We start from the raw sequence: 16025 nt of genomic DNA on the forward strand, positions 1-16025 counted from the left end.
GAATGCCATTTGGATTGATTAATGTTGCGGCAACCTTTTAGCGAGTGATGGATACAACATTCAAAGAACTGATTGGAAAATGCATTATTATTTATATGGATGATTTGACGATATTTTCTAAGATCAGAGAAGATCACCCAAACCACCTCATAAAAGTGTTAGAGAGGTGTAGGAGATATGGGATTTCCCTTAATCCCAAGAAATGTGTGTTTGGAGTGGTTGAAGGAAAGCTACTTAGCCACGTAATTTCTAAGAGGGGGATCTCTATAGACCTAGATCGGGTAGAAGCATTATTAAAAATACAAATGCCCAGTAGTAAAAAAGAGATGAGATCTTTCTTTGGAAAGATCAATTTTATGAGAAAATTTATTACTGGGTTTGCAGAAATAGTCAAGCCTTTGAATGAAATGATGAAGAAGGATGCTAAGGTCGAGTGGACAACTGAAGCAAAAGAGGCTTTCGCCCAGATCAAGAAATCCATCGCTGAAGTGCCTGTACTAACTAGCCCAGATTACACACTGCCATTTTACATATATTCTTTTGCTTTGCTACACTCAGGAGCAGTTGTTTTGATGCAGAGGCAAGCAGGAGATGAGAAGCCTATTGCATTTATGAGTTCTCCTTTCAAAAGTGTTGAGGTTAGATATTCTGCTCTTGAAAAATAGGCCTTTGCATTAGTAAGAGCGGTCAAGAAGTTTAGACATTACATCCTGAGGAGTAAAATCTATGCGATCATTCCTGACCAAGCAGTAAAGTCACTACTCATGCAGTCTGAACTTGGAGAACGACGAGGGAAATGGATGGCAACATTACAAGAATTTGACTTAGAGATGCATCCAATCAAATTAGTCCGAGGCCAAGGATTATCTCAGGTCATGGCGATTGACATCCCTCAAATCTAGTGCCAACAATATACATTGAAGTCATTTACTCAGGACCCTTGGTACACAAATTTGGTATTTTTATTATTGAATAATAGGTGTCCTAAGGGATTGACAACTACGCAAAGACGAGCATTATGGCTCAAGAGTGCTAATTATATGATCAAGAATTCGACACTCTATATAAAAAATTATGAGGGTATTTACCTTCGGTGCCTTGATCATCAAGAAGCTCATAATATGATTGAGGAATTTCACGGGAAATATGGTACAGGTCATGCATCAGCTGATGCCACTGCACATCAAATTTTGAAGGCTGGATATTATTGGCCTAGCATATTTAAGGATACTCATGAACATGTCCAACATTGCCATACATGTCAAACTGCAACCTCAAGAGAAAGAAATCTTGCTATGCCTCTCCAACCAGTGTTTGAGGTAAGACCTTTTGCTCAATGGGCCCTGGATTTTGTAGGAGTTATTAACCCTAATTCATCTATAGGACATAAGTTTTTTCTTACAACAATAGATTATTGTACCCAGTGGACGGAAGCCATAGCCTACTGCAATGCTATTGCTGAGCTAGTCCTAAAATTCATTGAGGAGCATATCATCACCATGTTTGGTATGTCGTTCACTCTAGTATGTGATAATGGTCCTGCTTTTACTTCTGCATAGTTGATGCAATGGTCATACCAATATAAAGTGATATTGAAATTTTAATCCAACTATTACTCGCAAGGTAATGGGGTAGCTGAATCCACAAACAAGAACATCTTAGATGTCATCAAGAAGCTACTCGAGAAAAACCCCAGGGATTGGCATAATCAACTGAGATATGCCTTGTGGGCTGATCAAACAAGAATAAAAGCTGGCCTGGGAACTTCTCCATACTACCTTGTCTATGGCTAGACTCCTATTTTCCCAATTAACTTGCAAATACCGGTCCTCCAATTAATGAAAGAACTTGACATTGAGGATGAGGTAGAGGTTCTCCTTTTAAACTTGTTAAGACTTGATGAAAAAAGAATTAATATGCTACAACACTTTGCCAACCACCAAGCTGTTGTTAAGTGATGGTTTGATAAAAGAGCTAAGGTGAAAGCTTTTCGGATCTTTGAACTAGTCTTGTTATGGGACAAGGCCAAGGACAATAAAGGTGATCATCACAAGTTTGAAAGGTTGAGGTTAGGTCCTTACCAAATAGCTGAAATTCTAGGCGAGAACACTTTTAGGTTGAGCTCATTGATTGGAGAAATGGTACCATTTCCCGTCAATGGTCAGTTCCTCAAGCACTACTTTGATTAAATCCTTAATAAAGCTGGACCTATTGTATATAATAGTTAGTTGTTTTTCTTTTTGGTTGTGCTTCATTGGGCCTTGTGGTGTGTTTTCCCTTTTTGTTTTTGTTTTCCTTGCTTGTTTTTTCTTTTGTTTGTTGAGTCGGGGTATATGTTTTGTTCTTGAAGATTCTGAAGGGAAGTAGGTATCCTTTGTATAACATCTTGCCAAATTCTGAGAGATTTCAACTCTCTGCTATTTATATTTCATTGTCATTTGGTTGGGTTCAAAACCTTTGTCTATACTCGTTCAAAGTGGTATATAATTGTTTGAATATGATACGAGTTTTTGAATTTCAATTTGGAAAAGGCTAACCTGATAAACTCAGCACTAACGTCACATTAAGATACATCAAAAAGGTTTTGTGAGATAACAGGTAAACTGGGTATCAAGTGAAAAATCTAAAGTCAAGGTGTTTCATGTTATCCACTGTGGCTTCCAACCTAGTCATCAAACTTCAATGTTTGGAAGTTGCTTGAGAGATTATTGAAGAAAGAAGTCATTCTCTATATCCTATAAATATCTACTAAAAAAGAAAAAGAGAGAAAAAAAAATGAAATAAATGATCTTCTTAAGCAACTCAAACGGGTGTTTCAAGTAATCTCCACCGAGGCTATGGATGCCTGGCTGGCAGTGGAGCATTGCTTGACGGAGGCTAGAGGTATCTCTGTCGAGGCTATAGACGCCTGGCTAGCAGTAGAGCTATGCCCAGGATAACCTTGCATGAAACACGATTAAAAACTTCACCTATGTAACTTGCGCCTAGTTTATTCTGCCTATCTACATTATTGAAATGATGGAGTAATAAATCATATGCACACACATAAGATTTGATCATGTCTATTTCTCATCTTGGTTGTTTGTTCAAATCACTTATTCATCTTAAAATTCTTATACATCCTTTTGAGTGATAATAGCCTTACGTATCGAGTTAACTAGAGATTCTGAAATTCTAAATTGCCTATAGTCATTTTTCCCAGATAGTCGCCATTTGTTATGCCTAGCATGTCTGTTTCCCCATTTGGTTTCCTTGAGTCAAAATATGGACCCCCTTTTTACTTTCTTTCTTCCCTTTTTAGTGTCGACCTCAGAACCCTGGATTCCCGGAGTCCTGAGGTCCCTTTTGGGTTTTACCTCGGAACTCTAGAATCTCGAGGTTCTTTTTTTGTTTTTTACCTCAGAACTCTGGATTCCCGGAGTCCCGAGGTCCCTTTTGGGTTTTACCTTGAAACTCCGGAATCCAAGAGTCCTGAGGTTCTGTTTTTTTTTTTTACCTCAGAACTCTGGATTCCCAAAGTCCCGAGGTCCCTTTGGGGTTTTACCTTGGAACTTCAAAATCTTGGAGTCCCGAGGTTCTTTTTTTGTTTTTTACCTTGGAACTCCAGAGTTTCGGAGTCCCGAGGTCCCTTTTGGGTTTTACCTTGGAACTCCAGAATCCCGGAGTCTTGAGGTTCTTTTTTTGTTTTTTACCTCAGAACTCTAGAGTTTTGGAGTCCTATAAGGTCCCTTTTGGGTTTTACCTCGGAACTTCAGAGTCTTGGAGTCCGGAGGTTCCTTGTTGTTCAGACCTCGGAACTCCAGAGTCCTATAGTCCCGAGGTCTTGGGTCTTTTGGCCTCGGAACTCTAGAGTCTCGGAGTGCCGAGGTGGTTTGTTTTGTTTTCCTCTTTGTCGACCTCGGAAGCTCGGAACCCCGGAGTCCCGGGGTTGTGTTTATGGTTTTCGTACGGAAGGGTTTTGGGAGGCTATATATAGGAGATAATGAAATTTTTGAGTTCATTTGTACATTTAGAGTTTCTCCTCCCTATCTCCAAGTCGTGAACCTTTGGACTCTCGAGCTCTCTTTCTTGGCATCCATTCGATTTTTGATTCACCAAGTTGGTGAATTAGTTTTCTCTCCTTGTGTTTTTGTAGATTGAGTATCCTTTTGCATTTTTGTTCCTTTTTATTCTTTTATGTTTGTTGTTTTGGGCATGCCCTACCTTTCCACCTTGGAACCGCGGATCCTTGGAGTTCCGGGTTTCATTTAGCTTTCCACCCCGGAACCCTAGAGTTTCGGGTTCCACTTTGCTTTCCACCCCGGAACCCCGGATCCCCGGAGTTCCGAGTTCCTCTTTGCTTTCCACCTCGAATCCCTGGAGTTTCGGGTTTTGCCTTTCATTCCACCCCGGAACTCCAAATCCCTAGAGTTCTGGATCATCCCAAATTTGGGGCCTGAAACCCTAGAGTTCCGAGCCCTTTTCTTTGTGCTTACCCCGGGACCCCGAAGTCCCGAAGTGGATCAAAATTTATGTTTAATATTAAGGACTAAAATTTGTGTTTTGCCTACAGGTTACAGTGGTTAGATGGACTCATCTGCCAACAAGAGAGGTAAAGAAATTGACAGACTTCCAACCACCATGAAGTACTAATATCAAGGACAGGTCCATGTTTCGAAGCTCGACGATCAAATTGAATGGGTCATGGACACCGAAGTGGGACACATAGAGAGTGGGGATATTGCAACCCAATTGGATAAAACTAACCTAGATTCTCTCCACCAAAGGATAAAGAGGTCGGGTCTTCTGTTAGCTACTGTATTCCCATAGTCGCTTCAAGCACCATAGTTTATAATGACCATCGCTCCATTCTACAATCTAGGGAGCAGAAAGTGCATGGATGCACATGGAAAGACTGTTATTGACTTGTCACCGGATATGCTAGGGTTCATCTTGGGAATCCAAACTAGGGAAGAGGCATTCTTATTAATAGAAGAAGAGGCCTTGAAAGCGTGGAACGAGAAGGTGTCAGCCAGCAAACGACATATGAATACCAACTGGTTGGAAGAGGAAAGGAAAACAGGGCTCAAAGCTATAGAGGTCCTGAGGGTTGACTTCAAAGAGCCTCAAAGGGACTTGATTATTATGCTCAGCAAGGCCTTCGGCAAGCCTGACTGCAAGCATTTCCACCCTTGGATGTTCCAATTTATGAGTACCATATTGGTAGGAAAGCAATACTTTGATTGGCCGCAAATCCTTTATGATAACATTTGTAAGCAGATGAAGGAGGTGCAACATACCCAGTAGTTCTTTTGCAAATCCTATGTCATTTGGGTAGTTGCTAGAGACAGAAAGTTTCCAGGCCTATAAGTAGAAGGGCAGTTAGGAGAGAAGGAGGGACAAAAGAAGATATGGGAATATTAGTCCCAACTCACTCTAACAAATGCAAAGACACACTTCAAGAGGGTTAATGATGCCTTCATCTTCCCTATAATCATTAAGTTGATTGAGGACACAGGATATCAGATAAGCCTAGAAGCCATGGCTATTATCCAGGAGTGGGCATGTTGGTTCATCCAAAACCCACGTTCCACTTACATCAGAGTTAGTGGATTCACAGAGAATCCAATGCTGCTGCCTTGTTATTGCAATGATAGGGTAATCCTGTTGGAGTATGTGAGATAACTTCTTGGTTTCCAGTCATTGCTGTCTTCTAAACACAAAATAGGTATTGACTTCTCGATGTCCATTGGGTACTTCACCTGTTCTCAAATACAGGTGGCAAAATTGGCCGAGCAAGAGCTTCAGGATTTGAACCTGAAAGAATATAGTCATACTAGGGAATTTTATGATCCCTATGGGAAACTTAAGCAAGCTATGCCTAAGGCATATGAGGGGCATAGGCCCAGCTTGGAAGTCTTTTGGGCCAATTTGCAGGACAGTTTTGAAGTCAGGGAGAAGAATTATAATAGGTTGTCTGTGCCATAGGTTAGAGACTTTGGTATCAAGACTAACCTCCCTAAAGACTTGAGGGATGATGGAGAGTTACTCGATCCAATTTATAAAGAATCAGGAATAGACAAGAGGCCCCTCTCCCCAATAAAATGGTTTGCAAACGAAGATACAAATATGGAGAAGGTCTCCCAGGTGGTCATCAATAGGACTAAGCAATGGTTAAGCCAGAGGGTCAAGCCCAGTGCATAAAAAACAAAGCAAAAGGAATCCACCTCAGGGGTGCCGCAATCAAGAGGCCATAAAGAGTATGCCCAGAAAACAAGGTTGGATTCAAGACATAATACCTCCACTGATCCAGGTGAGGAAGACAAGCCTCAAGAAAGAACTAAGGACTTGTTGAAGAAATTCCAAGAAAAGATGAAGGAGTCTGAACTACTGAAGAAGGCTGCAGACCTAGGAGTGACTGATGGGCTAGGCATCATTCCACTTGCTAGAGTTCTCCCACCAAGGAATGCTATAGGCCACACTGAAGGAAAAGATACTCAAGAACAGGAAGAGAACCTAGAGGCTACCAAGGAGGTACCTTTAGATCCACCTTCCACAGGTACAACAAGTGCTTCGGGCACCGCTGCTCCCGCACCACCATTTGTTGATTTATCCACATGGCAGACCAGAGTGCAAGGTTTTACACCCACTACTAAGAAAGTGAAAATTAGAAATGTCGAGTCTAACTTTGACTAGGAGGAAGAGGATCTCGACCAACAACAACCTCTAGGTAGTGAGCAACAAGGAGGTGAAGTAGAGGATATCCTGAATGAAAGGTTGATTCTAACTCCTCAAGACCAAGAAGACTTGCTTAAGGATATAGAAGTCGGGCAAGTAGAGATGGAGCTAGGGAATGAAGAAATGGCATTCAATGAGGAAGTTAGTGGTAGGCTGAGAGTTACACAAACAACAAGCTCTCCAAGCTAACTTAGCCTGCCAAAATTCATCATTCCAGGTCCCTAGCCAAACGGGAGCTGAAGCAGAGGAGCAGGCAGAGGTGCATGTTATAACTGCTAAGATTGTATCACATCAAGGTGATAAAGCTGAAGATATACCAGAATGGTTAGAGTTTACCTTTGAGAAGAAAAGGATAAAAGCAGAGGTTCCCAAGGTTACTCTACAACAAGAAATCACCGAGGAACCACCAAAGATTAAGAAGTTGAAGATGGTTCACCACCTGTCAAAAACTAGTTCTGGTGGAGTGATTGCACATGTGGCGGTTCCATCGCAGGCCGAGGGACAAGCTTCTCCCAAATACCAAGTATCACAAGTAAACCTAGGTAAGCAGACCAAGTGGGGAGAGTTAGATACCTTGGAACTAGCCACAAGCATTGTCAGAGGGCATGTGGAAAAGGAGCATAGTTAAAATGTAGAACTTAAAGCGCATCTTGCGTAGTATAAACATCTCTTGGTAGAAATGTGCAAACCTTTGGACTCCTGTAGGATAGATGACCTACCTTCAACCTCATCCTTTCCAGAAGGAGATGTAAAGGCACTATTGGAGGTGAGATGAGTAGCTGCGGCCACTAAGTCTTGGACTCAAATGAATGTAGCCAAAATTAGGTTGTTTCTACAAGACACGATGGAAATAGCGTAAAGAGGTATAGGCAGGTGGAGCTTTGGCAACCTATTCCACACACTAGGAAAAGAAGGAGAACACCTTTAATAAATAGCTCTAAATTTTGAAAAGGATACTATGTTTAGGAGAAGAGCTGATAATAAAAGAATACCTCTTAGGAGGAGATAGTTGTGAGAATTTATAGTCCTATGTATACATTTTGGAGTTGAAAGTAGAGATGTATCAGTAGTATGTCAAGGAGATGATTAATATTCAGGACCCTCTTCTCAGAGAGATTTTGTCATATGAAGATTTTGTAATGAATATACTAGGGCCTTTTGGCCTCGGAATAGCTGATACTAGAATAATGGACCAGCAACAAGTTTTGAATCAATGGGATGCATATGAACAAAACTTAGGACCTGCTGCCCAGTTCGATGCTGCCCTTATGGATGGATACACACAGTTGATTACTCAGTGTCAGGAGGTGGTAGATACGGTAAAGGAGTTAGAGGAACAAGGAGTACATGCAGAGGAGACTTTGAAGAAGTATAAATTTAGAATTAAGCATGTAGCCAATCCGCCAGTCCAAGCAGTTGCATGTATAATAAAAAAATTATAAGGCATTTCCCAAGAAATAAAAAAAGCTAGGTACACAATTACTAAAGATAGCAAAGCTTTTTTTGATTTAAAAACTGCTCCTCCTACTCAAGTCCCAATTTTGAAAGAAATCCTAGATGGTTACGAAAACGTGGCTCACCCAGCATGGTCTTTGTAGTGCTCATGCAACATCCGTTTCGTAGTTGTTAAGTGGAGTGTCCAGGCAGAAACTTGCAAATTAACCGTGACTCCTAATTTTAGTTCTTAATTTAGGATAGAGTTATTTCCTAAATAATAGGGTGAAAAACTTCTATAAATTGAGAAGTTGAATTCATTTGTAAAGGGTCCCCAAATTGATGATTTGTGGCCCACTTGGAGATTTTTTGTAGATTGTTAAGAAGTTTGAGTTATTTTTTGCTATACATTCATGGAGATTAATATGAAAAGTAGCTTGTAAATTGCCTGATTTACATCTATATTCTACCAAATTGTTCTGTGTAATCGGTAACGTCTAATATTTTTTAGTTAGCAACGTGGTAAATCTTTTTGTCTATTATGATATGAACCATATTGCGCACATCAGTGGTGTATGGGAATTACTGTGATAGGTCATATTGTTGATGATTCTATGTCCACAAATTTGTGAAATTGATGATTTTGCAGGTTTATGGAAGTTCGTTGTTGAATGCTAACTTGGATAATATCTGATAATTGCTCAAATTGCAGGGAACTAATTGAATAGTGTATTAAGTTTTCATTGTATTGATCTTTATTGTTATTTTCTTGTTTCCCTTACGCTTCGCATTTTATTTCCCCAGAGAGTCTTAAATCATAAATTACAAAAAAAAGGAAGTGCAATTGTTCGTAAACTTGGGAGATTTAGTTCTAACCAACAGGCCCCTTTACAGGTATAACCACATCAGCCATTGAGTTATCCATCACCGTCGAGACCCGACTATAGAGACCTTGGGGTAGTGAGTTCTTCCGAACCCGTTACTTTTCAGGAGAGGTGGTGAGTGTTTGCATAAAATACCTGATTGTTGGTGGGTGTGTCAAAATGCACATCAACACCACCCACTAGGCACATGAGGAAGGGAAAGAAGGTAAGTGTGAGGGCATCGAGGATGATTCCACTATCATGTGTAGATGACAAATCTTGAAGGTTTGATAGATAGAAAGAAAAAGGGAAGAAACAAGATGAGAAAGAGAAGAAAAATAAAAGAAACAAATGAATTAAGGAAAAGAAAAGGGAGCCCAAATTTTGAAATGGATTTAGAAAACAACACTTATAAAATACCTAAACCTAGTCTTAATGCATGGAAAAGACCTCTAAAAATATCACTAAATATCTATGCAAATTTGTACTAGAAAATTCTATTAAACAAAAGCAAAAATGTGCGAATAAATTAGTGTATTTAGGACTTTCCGCTTATAACTTGGTGTAGACCACGAGCTTCCCTTATACATAATTTAAAAATGTAAATATGCATACAACTAGCCTATCTATATTTAGAGTAATATAGGTAAACTACACTCAAAGATATCATATTTATTCATTTTTCCATTTAGAAAATAATTATATTATTATTACTTTTTTTGATAAAAGTGGCATAGCCATTGAACTTTATTTTATTAATTAATAAAATTATTTACAATCTTGGTTCAAAAAAGGCATACCGGCAAGAAAGAACCAAGAGAATAAAACCTCCGGTTGTAGCCTAGAAAAAAACCTTACTAAAATTACCCATGAACCTTAATATAAGATCATCCACCCATGCACCCAAAAAAGAAAACCCATTACATTTGATATCAAGAAGGAAGAAGAATCAACCCAAACCTAACCAAACCACTACCCAACAAAAAACCCCATTACATATGTGAAAAATTACAAAAAAGAGCCAATCCAATTATAAATCCATACAACTCATGAGTTTGAAAACTAATTGCTACAAATCTCATTTGGAGGATCACCAAGAGGATGAGGTGCCACACCATCCAAAGGAGGAGGAACCACTTGTAATGGCTGAACAACCTAGGGAGCAACCAACATAGACGCCTGAAGATCAAGAAGAAAATGAATTCTCATGAAGACCTTAAGTGCAGGAGCCAAGATAGAAGGTGGCACATAATCAATCAGCCTTTCTAGAGCCAACAAAAATTCATCATAATTTCCACTAATAAGACCACATTTGATCACAAAAAGAAGTTCTCCAGAACATCGATTAGCTAGTAACTCATTAAGAGGTAGGAACCCACCATAAGGGAAATCACCATAATCAAAATGGTAAGAAGACAAAATATTAACCAAATTAGCCAAATTAACACATGATCACACGAGGAACATGTCTGCAATAATACTCACCATAGAAGAGTCCAAAAGAAAACCCGTACAAACATTAATAAAATGAGATACCACCTCATGCATTCAATAATTTGCATTTTTCAAAAGCGAAACTCTTCTTACCACCTTTTTGACTGCATAAGATACCTCAGGAGAGCAAAGATTAAAAATTTTACCCATTTTTTCATCATCATAAGCATGTTCATCCTAAAAATCACCAAGAATCGAAGGAGCCAAAATTCTATATTGATCTAACATAATTGAAAATGACATGGAATGCTAAGAGAACTCCCAAAGCAACACAAAACAAATGTATGTTCGAAATGGGGAGAAAAACCAAATAAATACAACTAGGAACAAAAGGCTAATAAAACCTCACACAGATTGACATATGCAATCATCATAACAACAACAAATTCATATCTACACAAATATATCTTTTGCAATATAAACATCCTCAGCAAGCCACCTCAGTACCTTAACAGAAATGAAGCATATAAAACAATGATCAAAGTAGAGCTTCGCACGTACCAAAATCCCATATCATAAGTTAATTTACACACTTGACAACACATTATACCTTTCCAATTAAATCATTAATTGTTTAGAGTGTCAAATAAAAAATGAAGCCATCATCATATTATAAGAAGGAGGAATGAACTATAATTGCCAAGTACTCCCATGTGAACCAACAACACAAATTATATTGTAATTAATATTAAATTATTATTATATTATAATATTGTAAGTAATATTAAATTATATTAAGAAATGATTATATTTAAATTATATTTCTATTAAGTTTTTAACAAACGTACATTATTATTATATTATCATATCATTATATTTTTATTTTATATTCTTGTTCTTATCCTTCTTTTTTTGGCAAATTTCTACCAAGGGGGTAGCACCCATTTCATTGATAATAGAGAAAAAAGATACATTCAATAGAAATAAAATAGAGTCCTAATAGCTTCTATAACCTCTTGAGCTTTGCTCAACTACTAAGGAGGGAACAAATCCCCATTTAGACTCATCATATGTACTCATATGTCTCAAGATTATTTTTGCACAAACCACATCTTAGAGACATTATAGCATCATGGATATCCTTATTTTCTAGAACCATTTCTATGTCAAAAGCATCAACAACTAGACCATTAAAGGCTTCAAACTTAAGCCTCTTTACGCCCTAATTGTTGGACCTTGAAGATGGGGGACAACCACGCATCTAATATCTTTCTTTGCTACCTCATGTTCCCCAGTAGTCCATGCCAGAATATAGAAAAAGCTCTCAAGGAGCTTAGCACTATGAACATGACCGTGGGCTAGACATGCATCTCCCAAGCTTTTCTTCACCACTTCCTCCACTGATGTCTTCTTACAATTACACTCACGCTCCATAATCATTATTGTGTCTAGGTCCTCTAGGGTGGCCCCTCCATACTCTATTCTTTATTGTGTTATCCATATGCATACTCAACTTTATAGTAGGGAGAGAAGTTGGCAATTTCACTGTAGGTCATTTTTCATCTAATAATCCTAAATGAATCATCTTGGAGATATGGATGGATTCACCAAACATCTCTACATGTTCCACCTATGCTATGCATATCCCAATGAAGGTATTCACAAAGTTACCTTCTGCAGTCAAAGTCAAAAGGGAGGTTGTCATTGAGACTTAAGCCAGTCAAGGCCCTTGTGTCATCTAAAATGATTGCATCATTGTCCTGATCAATGACATAATTGGAGAGAAAATATGCTTTCTGGTTTGATTCATGGAAAATATATTTTATCGATAAATCCATTCCTTCCAATATTTCTCGTATACCATTAATCTACATTCTAGATTTCCAACTAAGAGCAACTCCTCAACTTATAGTTTGAATTACATTTAAGGAATCATCCTCAATATCAATACTAAGGAGATTTCACTCCTTGGGCATTCTTAGCCCACTGAAGAGGGCCACATATTTAGCATCATTGTTGGTGATTCTTGTTCTTATCCTTATTCATGAGTAAAAAGTTGATTTTATGTAGGGACACGTTTAGTTCCCTTATAATTAATAATAGTATTTCTTATCTATTAAATATATTATGCTATTTCAGTATATTATATATTAAAAGAATGTAGTTTTTTCTTTTTTTTGTTTTTCTTTATATTTAATAAAACCTTAAATTTTTTTAAAAATACTTGAATGTTTTGTTGTTTATCCTACATTTAATTGTACAAAAACATCAAATTAAATGCTTCTATTTTTTAATTGAAAGAAATGTTTGCATCCATGTGTGAGTGTAATATGCCTTTGGCATAATGATGAATTAGTTTTATGCTTTCCTAAATATGATCTTTAATACAAAAATTATCTTGAAATTTTATGAGATGAATTCTTGTATGAAATTTAATGATGTGATTAAAAGCTTTTAGGTAAGGGATGCTATCTATTCTAAAGAGTGAGAGATTCAAATTAACAACCAAGAAATAAGTGCATATGAAACTAAAAAAATTAATAAATTATCATATTTGAAATAGAAACCTTCTTTAATAATCCACAAATAAATAGATATATTTCCTATGCAACACAATTAAATAAAAAAAAAAAAGATTCTTGAAAAAGAAAACCATTGAGTTGATAAAATAATCTATTTAAATACTCATGTGAAGAAATATCACAAGGATAAGATAATAAATATTTGTAAGATTGATAAAAACAAAACCCCAAAAAAGAGATAATTTCTATTAAATAAACATTGAAAAGAGTGCAAGTAATGTAGTCTATATAGATATGAAATTCAATTTATCATAGAAAAAGAATAGATAAACATTATAAAACTTATTAGAACATATATGGTAGAGTTTTCAATATAGAACTAGATTAAAGTATTCACTTGACATTGAAAAGTGAGATGATTGGTAATGAATACAATGTTTATGTATGTGAATTACATTTATATTAAATTATAAACATATAAATCAATGAAATGAGATTTCATACAATGTCATGATTTGCATGATATGAAATTATTAAAAAAATTGTTAAAAAAATCAAATAAATTGGATATTTCTTCGATTGTAAATAAATTTTTAAAAAAATAAAATAAATATTTTAATATATTGAAAAAATAGATCTCAATTTTTTTTAAAAATAATTTATCATCAAAACTATTTTTTATAATAATTTCAAAGATTATATAAAATTCTCAAATATTTTTTAGTATCCATTCACATACATCATGTTCTATTTTATATAAAAATAATAATATACATTTTAATATTATACTAATTTTAAAGATCATATAAAATCTAATATAATTTACTATTTCCATTCACAATGAATCATGTTCTGTTTTATTTGAATATAATAATTTACATTCTGAAATCTAAAACATTTAGATCTACTATCAAACACATCATTTATTTTAAATTTCAATTAATGATACATTTTTGTATTAAATTTTTGACATTAAAAACAATTTAAACAATATATCAATTATAGTGATTGCACATTTGTTTTCATCTTCTCTCAGCGTAGGAAAATAAAAAAATTGGTGGGTGCGTGTCAAAGTGAAAAATAAAGAAAGCAATGCATAACAGACTTGCTGACAATGACAGTGACATGAATGTCTCGTGCATTTGTTCCATCACATTAATTCCCTGCATTTCATATTTTTAAGAAAAAATAAAAGGTTGTGCCACGTGCGGAAAACAAAAATATAGTTGCGCTTTTGTTGGGTTTCACATTTGTATGCTTTTTGGCTATTTCGGCCTCTTAACAGATACACAATGAATTATCTCGCTTTTCTGTCCGATTACAGGGAAACTCTGATAAATATAACGGCAGATGCGCCGGAGAAGATTACAAAGGATCTCCCTGAGGAATTCGCCATTGATGATGAGCTTCTCGGTCCTTCCGCCCCTTTGTCCATCCGTCTGGGGTGGAACATTTTCCTTCTCCTCTGCAAGCTCGACAGAAGATCCGATTTTTACAAAGATGCGGCACTGTCGTATCTGTTTCGCATGAATAAACTACATTACATAGTCCAGAAAGCGAATGACTCGGAGCTGAGATACATGCTGGGTTAGGAGTGGGTGAGAAAACAGTGGAATAAGGTGAGGCATTATACAGTGAATTATGAGAGGGCTGTTTGGGGGAAAGTGATGTGTCTAACAGAGCAGGAATCTCCTCCTAATGGCGGCTCTGGCGGTGGGGAGGGTTTGAAAGAGAGATTAAAGGATTTCAATTTGGCGATGGGGGAACTGAAGAAAAGGCATGGCGGATGGGTGGTGCCTGACGCCAGCCTGCGAGAGAAGCTCGTGGCTGCAATAATGGAGCAGTTGATACCGGACTACGCTTCTTTTCTTGAGAGATACAGAACCCGGTTTCAAAACGACGTGTACATCAAATATACACCTGAATAACTGCAGGATTTTGTGTTGGACATGTTCAAAGGCAGTCCCTCGGCCAGATCCCTGTGACTGGTTTATTCAAAGTCTTATATTTGTCCCATTCACAGGAGAGGCCAAAAACATACAGTGTGCAAAGTTTGGTTAATAAATATGTTGTCAATTATGACTGGTTAAATATAACGAAGGAAAAATGTCAATTAAAACTGCGCAAGGTCCATGGGATGACTTGTGGCCCCTACAAATGGACATTGAACGGTTGAATTTAAAGTAATGTGAAATTATTTCTAGAAATATAATTGATAAAAAGATGCAAGAAGTTCAATATTGTCTATTAATGATGAAATTGTTTCATATCTAGAAATAGAGAATTTGACAAAATATTTTTTTATGTAGGAAGTTGAATGTTGTCTATTAATGATAAAATTGTTTCTTATGTAGATATAAAGAAGTGACAAAATATATTTTATGTAAAAATTGAATGTTATACATTTATAAATAATATAAAAGTATTTTATTAATTTTTGGGGAGTAATGTGTATAAGGTGATATAATGATTAGTAGGTTTTAATTTATTAGAGTCAAAAGTTTTAAAAGGTCTATAAATTTTCTATATGATTAAAATGGCAATAATAATTCAATTTAATTAATTAAATCTATATTATAACGATTAATAGATAAATTTGGTAAGTCATTAGTTTGTTTAATATGTGTGCATAAAAAATATGGATTTTTTATTTGATGTAAAATATCTAGATTATTTTTAAATAAGATAAAAAATAAATAAATAATTTGTTATGAACGATATAATTATCTAGTTTTCAATTATTAAGGGGATACATATAAGTGTGAAAATATACTTTAACAAATTGGTTAACTTTTATCTAGTTGACCTATTCATACTACACTTAAAGTCATATAGAGGTTATTTAGACTTTTGTCTCACCTCATATGCACACAACATGTGTCCTCACACTTGCCTCAAGTGAATCCACATATGTCACATCTTCCAGAGGGGTAGTCAAAATTTTAGTCCTACCATCTCATATCTCATCCTTTACTTTATATGTAAGGTATCTATTGCATTTTTGTATACTTAATATTTTGATTATTGTATCCTAGTATTTTTTACTTTTTATTTA

General features: G+C 36.3%; 1 pseudogene; it reads left to right on the plus strand.

The window, feature by feature from the left end:
* The window catches only part of LOC131857143 (exocyst complex component EXO70B1-like), a 45267-nt pseudogene extending 30311 nt beyond the window's left edge, over nt 1-14956 (plus strand).
* The last annotated feature ends 1069 nt before the right edge of the window (nt 14957-16025 follow it).

Source organism: Cryptomeria japonica, chromosome 1 (assembly GCF_030272615.1).
Source record: "Cryptomeria japonica chromosome 1, Sugi_1.0, whole genome shotgun sequence".
In the NCBI taxonomy this organism is placed as follows: Eukaryota; Viridiplantae; Streptophyta; class Pinopsida; order Cupressales; family Cupressaceae; genus Cryptomeria; species Cryptomeria japonica.